Raw genomic sequence first — 6,809 nt, forward strand, 5'->3', positions numbered from 1 at the left:
CACAGGCCGAGGTTGTCTACCTCGGTCACGTGATTGGTCAGGGTCGTCGCCGCCCCTCTGAAATAAAAGTGGCCGCTGTGCGAGACTTTCCGCAACCGCGCACGAAGACCGATATTCGGTCGTTCTTAGGTGTCGCCGGCTACTATCAGAGGTGCATCCCCAGGTACTCTGATATCGCGGCTCCCCTGACGGATGCTCTAAGAAAAACAGAGCCTCAAACAGTCGTCTGGGACGAGACAAAGGAAAGAGCTTTTAGCGCCCTAAAGAGTGCCCTAACAAGCCAGCCTGTGCTACGATCGCCAGACTATACAAAAGGGTTCGTTGTTCAGTGCGATGCTAGTGAGCGAGGCATGGGCGTTGTACTGTGCCAACGGGAAAAGGGAGAAGTCGAACACCCCGTCCTGTATGCTAGTCGTAAGCTGACCAGTCGTGAGCAGGCGTATAGCGCCACCGAGAAAGAGTGTGCATGTCTCGTGTGGGCCGTTCAGAAATTGTCATGCTATCTAGCCGGCTCGAGGTTTATCATTGAGACGGATCACTGCCCTCTCCAATGGCTGCAGACCATCTCTCCCAAAAATGGCCGCCTCCTGCGCTGGAGCCTCGCTTTACAACAATATTCCTTTGAGGTGCGTTACAAAAAGGGGAGTCTCAACGGTAACGCCGATGGCTTAAGTCGAAGCCCCTAACGTAGGAATCAGCCTCAAAATTGTTTGTTACTGATGTTTTTCTTCCTGAGGCAGGATTTTTTTTTAACATATTGCTTTTGTTTAGTGTTTCAAAGTGATGATATGCTTTCTAGTGCAATTTTCCAATTTGTGGACGCGTTCTGAGTGATGCTAGACTACTGTAAGGAACTAGGCAGTGCCCGACCAGAGGGGCTACGAGAGCAGAAGTTACCTTCTCCTCCCAGTCTTTGTGCCCGACCAGCGGCGCTACGACAGTATGCGTCACCTTAACCCATTGTACAATCACGTGCTCGTCTATTGAGGGGTTCCTTCTTGCCCTCAACTGCGAGAGTATAAAAACAGCTGCCCCCGGACGCCAAAGAGAGGGCTCCGATTTCTTCTGTTGAGTAAAGTGCTCTCCCGTCTCTCTACTTCGGTCAACCTGACCGCCAACTCTTTGCGATGTTAAAATAAACAAGTTGTTTTGTTGTTACCAGTCGACTCATGCTTTGCCGGGACCTTCGGATGCTTCCAGTTGTACCCCAGGCCGCCAGGCCAACGCTACCCTTGGGGCTTGCGACCCAGGTACAACCACGGGCGTCAGCGCCGAGTTCCCAACAAATCGTACCAACGGGTACGACCACAACAACTCGTACCAGCGGTGCGATCCAAACAACATGTTAGTTTACCACTGCTCCCGCTGAACCCAACGGCTTAAAGGAGGCCAGTGGTGCCTAAATCGACCGCTGGGTAGACATCTTCACATTCCAATAAAACATGCTCCATAGTTTCCCTATCTTTACCGCAGCAAGCACATGCGTCTTCTTCCTTCTTATATCTCGCTTTATAGGTGCGCGTTCTAAGGCATCCCGATCTCGCTTCGAAAAGTAATGAGCTTTCCTTTGAGTTATGGTAAATGGTTTCTTTCCTAATTTCGTTTTTTCTTGTTAAGTAGTTACTCATTGCAGGTTTCCTTTCCATTGCCGCCACCCATAAGATTATTTCAGCCTCTCTGACTTTCCGCTTGATGTTCTTTGTTGCTGTGTTGCCCACCCTACAGGCCGCATACTTGCTGGTAAGCTTCCTAGTTCTTTTCCTCCACTGTGAATATATGTTTTTCCTGTACAGATACTTGAACACTCTCCCAGCCCATTTACATTCTTCCGTATTCCTCAGCCGCTCTTCATACTCAATTTTACTGCGAGCTTCCCTCACTTCAAAGCTAGTCCAGCCCATATCACCCTGCTCAGCTTCATTTGTGGTCTTCCCGTGAGCGCCGAATGCGAAGCGACCCAGTGACCTTTGGTTCCCGTTGTGTCCTGATTGTACCCCTGATTTAAAGCAAACAACCGCATTTCCAAAAGTCCTGGAACCATTACACCTTTCCACATACCTCGGAGGACCTCGTACCTATTGTATCCCCATAGCGCTCTGTGCTTAATTGTGGCTGCATTCCTCTTCCCCTTCACTGTTATTGTTTTTTCCTTTGTTTCCATATATCTGTTGCCTTAGTTTATCCATATACCAAGGTATTTATATTCTGTTACCCGAGGTATTTCTTGGCCCTGTATCTCCACTGTCTGTTCACTGTTTTCATTGAATAGCATAACACCTGATTTTCTAACACTAAATTTCATACCTAAATTGTTGCCTTCCTGTCCACAGATATTAGCCAGACGTTGCAAATTACTTTGCTTGTTAGCTAGACACACAATGTCGTCCGCATAATATAAACCTGGGAGCTGCTGCTCTACTACTGTACCCGCCTGTCTGTATGAGAGATTAAACCCGATATTACTTCCTTCTAGCGCCCTCTCCACCCTCGTCATCTACATCATAAACAGCAGCGGGGATAAAGGGCACCCCTGCCTCAGTCCCTTGTTGATATGAACTTTTTCCTCGCTCCTCATCCCTTCTTATTCAACGCAAACGGTATTTTCTAGGTAAATCTCTCTCAAAGGCTGTAGTCAATCGTCACCTAAGCCTTTCCTTCCAGAATATCCCACAAAATGTTGCGGTCTACGTTGTCATAGGCTCCTGTAATGTCTAAAAAGGCCACATACAACGGTCTGTTTTCTACTTTTTATATTTCAATACACTGAGTGAGAACAAAACAAGTTATCATCCAAACGCCTACCTATTCTGAAGCCATTCTGAAGCTCTCCCAAAATACCATTATTCTCTGCCCAAGCTCTAATTTGATTGCCTGCATTGCTAGCCTGTATATTACCGATGTAATGGTCAATGGTCGATACGAGTGAATTCTATATTTCTCCCCCTTACCATTATAAATTATATTCATTCTTGTTTGTCGCCAACTGTCTGGTATTCGTCTATCTAGTGGTGGTGCAAGGAACCCAACACCGCGCGCGGCGCGCGTACTCCGCTGTGATCGGTTGTCCTATTCGGCAAGAGGTCAGCCCGGCCACAGCCACGGTCATGAATCGCGGCGAGGTTCGCAAAGAAAAGCTTCGATTTTAAAACTTGAGATCGTTTTCACCGGTAAGCTCACAAGTGAAACCGTGGCCATTATGGAAGCACGCTAACTAGCCCAGCTCTCATTCATGATGCAGTTAAGCGAAAACACTAGTGTGCTTGCAGTCTGCGTGCAGGCTCACGCGTGCACGCTCTAAGTCTGCACGCGTCAGCCGCGCATGCGCCGTCGATAGCGGGATAGCATGGTGGCTTTCGTAGAGCGTCGACGTCGGGAATGCACCTTGTGCGTCATTATGTGTCGTCTTTTTCGTTCGCTATACGCGTAGTTTGTCGCCTATTGGCAACTACAGAATCCGCTACTTGAGCTGCCAACACTGTGACCAAATAAATAGAGATGGCTACGAGATCCATGTTCACGGCAGCTCTTTCGCTGCGTACTGTGGCCACGTTACCTTTCTCTTTTGTGGGCGTCGAATCGAGGTGCTTCGTGGAAGCCGAAAAGGACCTTGCTGCCAATCATTTTATTTTGATGGGTCTCAAATATTTGAGCGACGAAATCGCGGAAATAATTTCGCTGTGCGAGCAAACGTCCAGTTTACCGAGAGAGTCCCATCAAACTTTAACGCGATAGCAATAAGGGCACCATGTCCCAGAAAATCTGGTGTCGTGGTCAGGTGCGTTCCCGTGAGCGAAAGTGCCCGTGTATATTGAGGTATATGTATACGCCGCACCTTTCGGTATAAGAGGGTTATATTGCCACATCATTCTACCACGAAAGTTACTCATACCTTGCCGTACATTCTCAGCAGAGTTATACCTCAGAATTTTCAGAATGACAGCTGACGAACAAATGTCATGAAACAAAACACCGACAGCGCATGTCTTTTATGTTAAATCTTCTCAAACTGAAATATTAAGAGTGCAAAACAATAAATTAAACCTGAAAATGATGCATTTTTTGTTGGCGCGGCTGTGCACTTCTTCCGGGATCGGCCCACGCAAGAGGCCGCGTTTCTACCAGAAAGCTCGCCTTCGTGCACACCGTTTGCCGCCAGCGTTCGCTGGTAAACACTGCGGTTATATAAGCTGCAGTTGCCGTGAAGCGTGAGAAGTAGTCAGGGATATTTGAATGATATCGCGTTGTACTCTTAAAGGCGAAGCTTAAGTGTCCTCCAAATTATTTTGGTTTAAGACAAAGAACCTTTCAAGCGAACCGCAGGTTAAAAAAAGAGACGTGTTTGGGCGCAGCGCGTCTCCGAAAAGTGCAAGCTATTGTTCGAGGGGTTGTTCCACGTGCTACAGGTACGACAGGCAACTCCACACTTCGACTCGTGCTGCAGTATACCGCATATAGCATCTCACAATATATATATATATATATATATATATATATATATATATATATATATATATATATATATATATATATATATATATATATATATATATATATATATATATATATATATATATATATATATATATATGCAGTAACGTCTGTTGTGCTTTTGGAAGCTATATATATATATATATATACGGATATTCTGCACTGATAGAAAGAGGCTAAAAACTGTAAAGTTACCTGGTCAGTGTGCCTTGGTATAAAAACAAATGAGAGTACCGTTTGCGAGTCGGGTGCGCCTTCCTTCTATAGTTAGCTGATACGTGTGACAAGGTCGCCTACGTCCAATGACTGGCGCTTGCACGTGCTTGCAGTACGCAATGTTCGAGGTAGAGGCCGGGCTTGGGAACACAGCAGACACCTGCCTCCCGTTGAAATTCTCAAACCCGCTGAAACGCGAATAACAACCAATCGGACCAAGTTGAATTTATTCCAACATGTTTCCAAACTTTAGCGAGGGTTTTCTTTTTGGCAAAGTCAATTCTATTAGTGCAAGTGCACGACTTGGAAACAAACTGTACCAGTTGTAATGGAATTTAGCTGTGTACACAGTGCCGGAAAGCAAACTAGCGGCGCTAAGCGCAGGTCGAACACTCCAAAGCTGGAACTAGCGCTGTTTGCATTTGCTTATACATTTCTTGCAAGCAAACAAACTGACAGCTCACCGTGTTGAATGAGAAAACAGCATCTTCTGCTTGTATCGCCAAACTAAAGCATGCTATGAAAACGACGTGTCGCTTCGAGGCATAACATGAGTCGTGATCAAGTTAGAACTTCCGAGGCAGTTATCATTCCTGCTTCCGCGCCTGCAGACAAAAGTGGATTAGCGAAAATATTCCTGCGGCTTAAAGCATTAGTAACACTAATGCTGGGGCAGAAAGCTAGAGACGAACAAAAACCAAATGAACCTTGGGCGTATAACACCATAATTTATTAAAGTGCCTGCCTGAACAAAGTACACTACGATTTCAAACGCCAGCAATATAGTTAAAATAAACAAGAATAAAGCAATGGACTACTCACCGGGAATAAAGCAGTCGATTGGCTGCAGTGTTTCAAGCAAACCGGTATAGTATCGGTTACCTATTCCCAATTCGGAAGTTTATTATCCAAGCCGCTCTCCGATGCGCGTCGTCTGCTTCTTTCTACAAACGATGAACTCATACATTGCTGTCTTTCCGCCGCGATGACACTCATAATCGGTCACAACAAAAGTCTGTCGACATCCGTCTTTTTCATTTTCGGGCTTGTGCGCGGCAGCATCACGACGATTTGAGAACTACGAGGCATTCAACGCATGCCGTGATAGGTCACCCTCCTTCGCTTCAAACCCGGATCGGCTGTTTCTCAGTGCGGCCGCTAGGTAGCGAGCATTTACTTGGAGTCCCGAATGTAGGCACCACTGACGGCCACCTAGCGGGCGCTTTCCAAAGCACGCGCAGGATCAGTAGCAGACGACTAACCTTTTCCTCAAGGAACGCTGAAGTTCGCGGCTGTGATTTCCCCTTTGATAGGGTATCAGACTGCTGGTTCTGCAGCGACAGTCGCAGGAAAGGTGCGCGACTCTATGAGAGCTGACACTGCGCGCATATGCGATGGGACTGACGCATTTAACTTGTCGGATCTTCCACGAGCTATCCGTTTATGGCATGGCCTTCCGGATAACCTTGCGTCAGAGCGAGATCATGCAATCTTTTGCGATAATCTTAAAAATATATATACGCTTCAAAATCTGATGTTTTGCATTGACCCCTTTCACCATTCGATAGTACTGTTGCCTGATATGGCCCTCTTTTTTTTCTCTTTAACATGAACACGATCTCTTGACAATTGTTTATATTCTCCGTAGCACTGCCTATTTATTTATTTGTAGATTTAATTATTTATTCATTTAATTTAATTATTTATTTATTTATTTAGCATACTTCCAAGGCCCGAGGGCTTTACCGGAAGGAGTGGCAAATAACAAATGTTTGCACGGTAAAAAAGGAAAAAAATACAGCTATAGCAAGCAAAGAAAACATGGTAGCAAGCCGCTTCATGAATTGCAGTCTTGAAGCTGTCGATGTCAGTTATGGCGGCAATTAAAAATTAAATTGTGGGGTTTTACGTGTCAAAACCACGATCCGATTATGAGGCACACCGTAGTGGGGGAATCCGGAGCACTTGTTTTTTTTTTTTTACGTGCACCTAAGTCTAAGCAAACGGGTGTTTTCGCAATTCACCTTCATGGAAGTGTGGCCGCCGTGGCCGGGATTCGATCCCGCGACCTCGTGCTTATCAGCACAACATAGTGACGGCGATGG

Source organism: Dermacentor variabilis, chromosome 5 (assembly GCF_050947875.1).
Source record: "Dermacentor variabilis isolate Ectoservices chromosome 5, ASM5094787v1, whole genome shotgun sequence".
Lineage (NCBI taxonomy): Eukaryota > Metazoa > Arthropoda > Arachnida > Ixodida > Ixodidae > Dermacentor > Dermacentor variabilis.